Source organism: Acanthochromis polyacanthus, chromosome 15, assembly GCF_021347895.1.
Source record: "Acanthochromis polyacanthus isolate Apoly-LR-REF ecotype Palm Island chromosome 15, KAUST_Apoly_ChrSc, whole genome shotgun sequence".
NCBI classification, from domain to species: Eukaryota; Metazoa; Chordata; class Actinopteri; family Pomacentridae; genus Acanthochromis; species Acanthochromis polyacanthus.
The window spans coordinates 569,982-580,143 of record NC_067127.1 but is presented as its reverse complement, the minus strand read 5'-3'; the positions used below and the strand labels follow the sequence as shown (position 1 = coordinate 580,143).

General features: G+C 36.3%; 1 protein-coding gene across 1 annotated transcript in view; it reads right to left on the bottom strand.

The window, feature by feature from the left end:
• The window catches only part of ehbp1 (EH domain binding protein 1), a 222,109-nt gene that overhangs the window by 81,638 nt on the left and 130,309 nt on the right, over positions 1 to 10,162 (bottom strand).

The following is a 10,162-nucleotide window of genomic DNA, read 5'->3' as shown; positions in this document are numbered from 1 at the left end:
GCACACACACAGACACATGCTAAAAGCTGCTGAACACACACACCAACCAGTCGCATAGCTGTGTAATCACACACTCGTCAGCAGATGCCAGAGAGAACGTCCAAACAGGTTGTAGATGCAGGTAGGATCCAGTTCAACTGTTGGTACTGAATCCAGAACACAAACAGCTTCAGGTTGTTCTGCTCTTTAAAAGTTTTAACGGATCCCGCAGACATTTCACCAGAGAGGAAGTTTACTTTCTGTCAGTCTGTAACAGAGAAATACTTTAAAATATAAAAAGAATCAACAGCAAAGATCCCAAACTGGTTACTGTTTATCAGGATAGTTGGCAAAAAGACTGAGCACCACTAAATCTACAAGTTTGTATCATGTGACCAATTAAACCTGAAAGCTTTACTGAAAATCTGGTGCTGTACTCAGTTCAGTTTTATTTATATAGATTCACATCGTGTGGTCTCACAGTGCTCAGCACAGAAAACTACAGACCTTAGAAACTACAGAGGACATCCAACAATCCACAGATACCTTTGGATTCGCTCTGAGCGAATGAAGGAACGAAGAAACCCAACATCTGGACAGAACTGGATATCATAAAGCCGACAGTGTGACCGACTACAGAAGCAGAGAGAGTTTCCTTCCTGAAGGAGGCAGGAACAGCAGCAGCTCATCAGTTTCAGAGCAAACAGCCCTAAAAGCAGGAATAGGACAGTCACGGTGGAAGGAACCGAACACATTATGGGGTCATAGGAGACTTTAAACAAGTTCCTGAAAACAACAGAGGAGCTTTAAGACAAAAGCTCCTCTGCCAGAAGACACACTGAGTTTAAGTGAATGATGATGGCAGACATAAAATAATCATTAAAACTGGTTCATAACTCTACATTCTGACTTTTAACATCTGAACAACAACGACGTTAAAACTACTTTAAAGGTTGTTTTTGGATCATTTCTGTTCCAGAAACAACTACAGTAAAAACACAACGTCTCTGCTGGTAGTTCTCAGCAGACTGTAGGAGAGGACTGTAATGGTGGGACGAGGAAGCAACGGGGTTTATGGGAAATGTAGTCCTCGGTATGAAAAACTACAGAGGCTTAAACTGTCTCAGTGTGTTCAGATTACGCTGCACAGATTCACAGCAACACAAGCACATTTAGAAAACACCATAACATTCAGAAATCTGTAAATTTATCCTAAAATGTAGGTAGAGACAGAGAAAAGGAGGGAGGAGAAGAGAGGAGGTGAGGAAGGAGAGGGAGGAGGGAGAAGGAGGGAGGAGGTGAGGGAGGGGAGCTTATCGGCCGGCTCCAGACGGAGTGCACGGATCAATGGGCGAGCGAGGCCCACAGCGATCAATGCATTTGATAAAGAATTAAAGAAGAGCCACTGTACACGGCTATCAAGGACCGGGACAGCGGCTAATTATGATTCGACGGGTGCGTGCTCATGATAGGGGTCCGTGTGGGCGTGCACATGTGTGTTGTATGTACATAAATATGAATCTGGGAGAAGCAGCACCTGTGTGTCAGAAAACACCTGCAGGAAACAAAACGTAAGAGTGGGTTTAAATACTAGTGGGTTTAAATATTAGTGGGTTTAAATACTAGTGGGTTTAAATACTAGTGGGTTTAAATATTAGTGGGTTTAAATACTAGTGGGTTTAAATATTAGTGGGTTTAAATACTAGTGGGTTTAAATATTAGTGGGTTAAATACTAGTGGGTTTAAATATTAGTGGGTTTAAATACTAGTGGGTTTAAATACTAGTGGGTTTAAATACTAGTGGGTTTAAAATACTAGTGGGTTTAAATACTAGTGGGTTTAAATATTAGTGGGTTTAAATACTAGTGGGTTTAAATATTAGTGGGTTTAAATATTAGTGGGTTTAATACTAGTGGGTTAAATATTAGTGGGTTTTAAATACTAGTGGGTTTAAATACTAGTGGGTTTAAATATTAGTGGGTTTAAATACTAGTGGGTTTAAATACTAGTGGGTTTAAAATATTAAGTGGGTTTAAATACTAAGTGGGTTTTAAATATTAGTGGGTTTTAAATACTAGTGGTTTAAATACTAGTGGGTTTAAATACTAGTGGGTTTAAATATTAGTGGGTTTAAATATTAGTGGGTTTAAATACTAGTGGGTTTTAAATTACTAGTGGGTTTAAATACTAGTGGGTTTAAATACTAGTGGGTTTAAATACTAGTGGGTTTTTAAATACTAGTGGGTTTAATATTAGTGGGTTTTAAATACTAGTGGGTTTAAATACTAGTGGGTTTAAATACTAGTGGGTTTTTTAATATTAGTGGGGTTTTAAATAACTAGTGGGTTTAAATACTAGTGGGTTTAATATTAGTGGGTTTAAATATAGTGGGTTAAATATTAGTGGGTTTAAATACTAGTGGGTTTTAAATACTAGTGGGTTTAAATACTAGTGGGTTTTAAATACTAGTGGGTTTAAATATTAGTGGGTTTTAAATATTAGTGGGTTTAAATACTAGTGGGTTTAAATACTAGTGGGTTTAAATACTAGTGGGTTTAAATATTAGTGGGTTTTAAATACTAGTGGGTTTAAATACTAGTGGGTTTAAATATTAGTGGGTTTAAATACTAGTGGGTTTAAATATTAGTGGGTTTAAATACTAGTGGGTTTAATACTAGTGGGTTTAAATACTAGTGGGTTTAAATACTAGTGGGTTTAAATATTAGTGGGTTTTAAATACTAGTGGGTTTAAATACTAGTGGGTTTAAAATATTAGTGGGTTTTAAATACTAGTGGGTTTAAATACTAGTGGGTTTAATACTAGTGGGTTTAAATACTAAGTGGGTTTAAATACTAGTGGGTTTATATTAGTGGGTTTAAATACTAGTGGGTTTAAATATTGTGGGTTTAAATGGGTTTAAATACTAGTGGTTTAAATACTAGTGGGTTTTAAATACTAGTGGGTTTAAATATTAGTGGGTTTAAATACTAGTGGGTTTAAATATTAGTGGGTTTAAATACTAGTGGGTTAAATACTAGTGGGTTTAATACTAGTGGGTTAAATATTAGTGGGTTAAATATTAGTGGGTTTAAATACTAGTGGGTTTAAATATTAGTGGGTTTAAATACTAGTGGGTTTTAAATACTAGTGGGTTTAAATACTAGTGGGTTTAAATACTAGTGGGTTTAAATATTAGTGGGTTTAAATACTAGTGGGTTTAAATACTAGTGGGTTTAAATACTAAGTGGGTTTAAATACTAGTGGGTTTAAATACTAGTGGGTTTAAATATTAGTGGGTTTAAATACTAGTGGGTTTAAATACTAGTGGGTTAAATATTAGTGGGTTTAAATACTAGTGGGTTTAAATACTAGTGGGTTTAAATACTAGTGGGTTTAAATACTAGTGGGTTTAAATACTAGTGGGTTTTAAATATTAGTGGGTTTAAATACTAGTGGGTTTAAATACTAGTGGTAAATATTAGGGGTTTAAATATAGTGGGTTAAATACTAGTGGGTTTAAATACTAGTGGGTTTAAATACTAGTGGGTTTAAATACTAGTGGGTTTAATACTAGTGGGTTTAAATACTAGTGGGTTTAAATATTAGTGGGTTTTAAATACTAGTGGGTTTAAATACTAGTGGGTTTAAATATTAGTGGGTTTAAATACTAGTGGGTTTAAATACTAGTGGGTTTAAATACTAGTGGGTTTAAATCTAGTGGGTTTAAATATCAGTGGTTTAAATATCAGTGGGTTTAAATATCAGTGGGTTTAAATATTAGTGGGTTAAATACTAGTGGGTTTAAAATATTAGTGGGTTTAAATATTAGTGGGTTTAAATACTAGTGGGTTTAAAATATTAGTGGGTTTTAAATATTAGTGGGTTTAAATATTAGTGGGTTTAAATACTAGTGGGTTTAAATATTAGTGGGTTTAAATACTAGTGGGTTTAAATATTAGTGGGTTTAAATATTAGTGGGTTTAAATATTAGTGGGTTTAAATACTAGTGGGTTTAAATATTAGTGGGTTTAAATACTAGTGGGTTTAAATATTAGTGGGTTTAAATATTAGTGGGTTTAAATATTAGTGGGTTTAAATATTAGTGGGTTTAAATACTAGTGGGTTTTAAATATTAGTGGGTTTAAATATTAGTGGGTTTAAATACTAGTGGGTTTAAATATTAAGTGGGTTTAATATTAGTGGGTTTAAATATTAGTGGGTTTAAATACTAGTGGGTTTTAAATATTAGTGGGTTTAAATATTAGTGGGTTTTAAATACTAGTGGGTTTAAATATTAGTGGGTTTAAATATTAGTGGGTTTAAATACTAGTGGGTTTTAAATACTAGTGGGTTTAAATACTAGTGGGGTTTAAATACTAGTGGGTTTAAATATTAGTGGGTTTAAATATTAGTGGGTTTAAATACTAGTGGGTTTAAATACTGGTGGGTTTCGTCTTTGTGGACAGAGGTGTCATGCTGCTGTGCTTTTCTTTAGATATTATATATAAAAACTTTAAGACTTTACATGTTTGTGACGTGTTAAATGACTGAGTTTACAGTTTTTAATGAAGTCGTTAATTATGCTTCCATATGTGGTCAGGTTTCTTTAATTGAGCTGATATTCCATCTGTCTTTGTGTGTTGTAATGTTTTTATGTGTTTTTTTGTTAAGTTGTGTCTTTTATTGGACATAAATGTGGTTTTGGTCCATACTTTTAGAAAAATAACTTGAGAAATAATATTGTGATGGAGCTGCAGCAGCACATGATACAAGCTTTAAACAGTGAGAACAAACCAGCACTAACGTCTTAGTTATTAACTTTTTGTAATTATTTGGCTTTCAGTAGACCAGATACAGCATCTATCATATCCTTATTATCCAGTGTTTTTACATCAGAAGCAGCAGTCAGAAAACCGATAAGCTCCAAAAGTACAGATAATATTCTAGAATAACCAGCTCACACACAGAAGTCGTGTTTTTAGGAGCATTTTGAAGTATTGCACTGTGAACAGTGAACAGAAATGGTTCAAATTCAAGAAATGTTTCCTATTAAGCAAACAAGCTTTTAAATATGGTTTTAGACTTTTAGAAACATTTTTCCTGAATAAATTCAGACGTAGTGAACATCTAATTAAATGTAATTGTCTGTAAAACAGAATGAAACACGGCTGATAGAATAACCAGAATTCAGGATTTAAAATAACTCCTGAAGACTTGTACTACATGTAAAACTGTTAAATGAATTTGAAAAGTGATAAAAAGTTGATGAATTTTGTAGCTATAAATGGTAAAATGCTTTTCATTAAGTTGCTTTGTATTTTTATATTTTATCAGTGTTTTATGTGATTTTCAAGGTCATAAATAAACACAGAGCAAATAGAGAATATAAATAAAACATACAGAGAGAATACAGCTGGACGTGTCACAAACATAAACGAACAAAGGAGTGTGTGATATTTCTGAGTAAATACGTGTGTGTTTGACGTGGCTTCGTCCTGTGAGTGAACAAAGAACACCTGTACAGCAGAGCAGGTAGAACAGGTAGAGGACGATGGGAAGGCTCTGCCTTTAAAGAGACACCATAATTACTGGGGGAGAACATGAGCTCAACTCATTCTCAGCCTTCTTTCATGGAAAATAAAACTCACTTTTGTAGTTTTTAGAACCACTATTGGAGCTCCAGCCCCTGAGGATTCACATCAACATGTATGTTACATATGACAGCCAGTTAAAGGAAAAACACTCAAACAAATCATCCATAACTTGGTCACATGTATGAAAAAAGACAAATGTAAGAAATGCTAATAAAAATGTGTGTTCATGTGAAACTATATCACTAATGCGACTTCTTCCTGACCTCACAGTTATAGAGAACATAAAAATACTCGTTTTGTTCCTAAGTTTAGTGTCAATGAGTCAGAAAAGTCCCTGTAGCTGTTAACATCTGTTAGGAATTCATTTAATTAATTTAGTGATTTTTAAATGACACTTAGGGCTGCACAGTGGCGTAGTGGTTAGCACTTTGGCCTTGCAGCAAGAAGATCCCCGGTTCAAATCCCGGCCTGGGATCTTTCTGCATGGAGTTTGCATGTTCTCCCTGTGCATGCGTGGGTTTTCTCCGGGTACTCCGGCTTCCTCCCACAGTCCAAAAACATGCTGAGGTTAATTGGTTACTCTAAATTGTCCGTAGGTGTGAATGTGAGTGTGATTGTGTGTCTGTATATGTAGCCCTGTGACAGACTGGTGACCTGTCCAGGGTGTCCCCTGCCTTCACCCGAGTCAGCTGGGATAGACTCCAGCACCCCCCATGACCCTAGTGAGGATAAAGCGGTGGATAGAGGATGGATGGATGGATTTAATGAATAATCAATTAATTATCAACTAACAGATTAAAAGGCCAGCTATTCAGATTATTTACTAGTCGGTCATTTCTGAAAGAAAAGTTCTAATTGTCTGATTTTGGTGTCTTAAATTTGAATATTTTCAGCTTTCCTAAACAAGACGTTAGGCTCTGATATTTTATTTATGACGCTTCCACAAACATGAATAAAGAGAGAAAGCAGGAGGTATTCTCTTTCTCTCACGGCTTGATCAGCTCTTGTTATGCAATCCAGAGTCTTTCTGCTGCTCGTTAACGTGCACACGTAACGTGCACACACTCAATCTACAGGCCGCCTTTGATCTCCGCTGCAGCCAATTCAGCCACGGCACCGAGTCCAAAGAACTATTTAGTTTCATTAGGGGCAGAGTGAGAGAAAGGAGGAGAAGAAAGGATGGACGTCACATTAAAACGTGACCTGGAGGAAAACTATTACTGCTGGGAGAAAGTAGAAAGCCGAGTGGACGAGGAGGAGGAGGAACAGAAAGGACAGATTAGCATTTTCAAAACAGACTTCTTCTGGATCTTCTGACAGACCTTCAGCTTTTATAACGGCTGAAACCAGGAGAAGAAAAGCTGAAGTAGAAGATTTAAGATAAATGGATCATTACAGGTTTGATTAGACGTCTGAAATATAAGTTTACAGATATGTGACCATATTCAGGTAATAACTGCAGGAACACGAGACTTTTCTGCTGGAATCTGAACAAATGACAAACTTTTAGATCATCAAACTTCCTTTTGTTAGAATATAGAGAACCTCTGATGTTTTCTATAGAAATGATGCAGAGTCCAATAATCAGTATTTACAACTAGTTTACGATTTTAAAAAATGAAAATCTTGGTGTCAAAATTTAAATGACACAAAGTCCAACACAAAACTTTGTTCTTCGTGATGTTTTTAATACGTTTAACTAAACCTTTTTAACATTTATCCTTCAGTGCTGAATGAAAAACCACCAATAATCTGTAAACTGCTGAAGATCAGATGTGACAGCTGTAATAAGGAAGCAGCTTCAGCTCCTAACACTGACTTTAACGTCACCTTTCATTTACTGTGATGGGTTTGCTGCCAACGTTTCCTTTCAGAACTTCACTGAGTTCCTCTTTCTACTCGTCCTCTGGAAGGAAAATATTATTTCAGAACGACTTTCATAAAAAGAAAGAAAGAAAGAAAGAACAGAGGAGAAGGTGAGGACATCAGTTCACAGGAGGAGGAGGAGGAGCAGGTAGATGAGGAGGAGAAGAAAGGAGGAGGAGGAGAAGAAGAGGAGGAGGAGGAGGAGGTCTGGGATCCCGTCGGCTAAAATCAAAGGATCTAATTCCAGGAATCTCATGGATTCGGTGAACAGAGGAACTCTACCTGGAAACACTGAGGCGTGCTCTCTAACACACGCTAAAAACACGCTTAATTTTACCTTACTGAAGAAACACACGCTAACACACAGAGCTGCACGTGCGTGTGCGTTCATATGCACAAACCCAGTGTGGATGGTGATAATTAGCATGACCAGGCCGCTGTGAAATGACTGCTGTCATCCTCTAATATAAAAAACAACATTCAGAAACACACAGTTCTGTTAGAATAAATACTAAAATAAAATAAAATATTAAAATGACTGCTGTCATCCTCTAATAATAAAAACAACATTCAGAAACACACAGAAACAGACTTCTCTATTAGAACAACGACTGAAAGTGAAATATTAAAAAGGTCCGTCTGAGGATGGAAACAGAATAAAGTGGTTGTCCAGATATTTTAGGAGCAGCTCATTAATTAATCATCTGGTTGCTGCAGGGAGGAGGAACATTCCAACATTACATCTGCTCGACTGACCACTGATTCTGAAGGACACCTCCGAGGAGGAGGAGGAGGAGGTCCAGACTTTAGCTGTAGAACTCCTTAATCAGAGACAAGCAGGATAAAAACATGACGAGACGAAGCAGAGAAGACAGAAGGAAGTGAGTAAAGGGGTGATAAACGTAAAACGTGAGATGAAAGCAGGTCTGAATGAGAGGAAGCTGAAGCTGAAGCTGTGACCTTAGATGAAAGCTCTGTGGGCAACAATTAGAGGAGGCAGGAGGCAGAGCAGAGGGCAGCAGGACTACAAACACCCAAACCTCCGACCATCACAGGGTTTATCCTCCACACATCTACTCTTTATTCATCTGTTCTGTGTCTTTATGGAGTTCTGCTGATGCATCATGTTGTATAGTTTTACATTTTAGTCAGATTTAGAGTGAGCTGTCAGAATAAAAGCTTCTGTTTTAGATCATTAACACCATGAAGCAGCCAGAACTAAAGCTGTTTCATTTCTGTAGGATGATGTGAGACACCAGAAAATATCAGTAAAATGATTAACATGTGTGTTCTGTCTGCCTCCATCCTAACATTTATTACCCATGAATCAGAGGTCAGACAGAATCTTTACCGTAGAGGATAAACACCTCATTTCCCCACAGATCTATTACTTACTCCATTCCTTCCTATTAGAACCTCTGAGATCTAAGATGTGCTGCTAAAATCCACATTACGCTGTTTTCTGGTCGTAGAAAAGTTTGTTCTGTGGATGACAGAGGGACTGACAGAAGCTGGATAATAAGTTATTTAACATGCTGATCAGCTGTTAACAGATAAATCATGTAAATGTGTAATTATAAATAAAACTAGTCCAGCTAGCTGAGGAAACCACACGTATGTTCTGAAAACAAATGTTTCATGAGCAGCACATGAACCTCCTTTATTTCATGTAATCATGATATTATAAATATATTATTTTCTAGAAAACTGAATGCTTTATTTACATGTAAACCATAAAAACAGGCTAAAACTGTCACTGACATGTGGCTCAAAACAACACTAACTCCTTTTAAAGTGCGACTCTTAAACCAGTTTATTGTATTAAGGTAAATAACATTATTTTACAGATACGTGTCGTTACTGTCAGTATGTTTGCAGTTTTTAAATTTACATGTTATTCATTATTTATTTACATTAAATGCATTTAGCTGTAGTTTAGTGACTGTGGGAACAAAGAAGATGAAATAATCAGACCTGGTCTGTACTTCCATCCACCCTCTGACAGACGTTCAGTTTCAGGATGAAAACTTTGATATGATATTTTATGGTATTTCTGATATTTGTTTTACTGTATTTTGGCTTGCCTTGTTCTGGATGTCTAAGTTCTGTATAAATAAAGCTGGATTGGATTTTGTGTGAACTTTAAACTTATTTCCTTTCTTTAAAAGTTTCTCTAAAACAAACAACTGAGTAACCTGAATAAAGTGCAGCTGATCCTAATCAGATATTAATTAGTACTATACAACACATGGATTAATCATTTCACCCTTAGAGAGAATTGCAGCATAAAAATCCTAACCTGTGTAGCTTTCAGTAAAACCTGACTTTAGATATGAAACATCTGAAAGTAAAGACAGATTTATGCCTCTGAAAGCTTCATCCTAAAACATCTGAAGTCGTCCCTCCTCTCCTCAGCAGGCAGGGCTGCTTAATTGAATTAAATTCTACGCTTATGCATGCTAAACCGCAAAGCAGCTACTTAGACAGATGGAGAGTTAAATGGGAAAGGCCTCTCCTGATAACACACACACACCACACACACACACTCATGCTATCAGAACAAGACATCAAGTAATCTAATCTGAATCACTAACAATTATCAGCCGCTGGCCTCGAGGCCTCGTATTCCTCTGATCAATGTTTTCTATTAAAAAAGTGTAAACAATTCAATATCTGCTGTCAGCCTGCTTCCTGTATAGCAGAGTGTGTGTGTGTGTGTGTG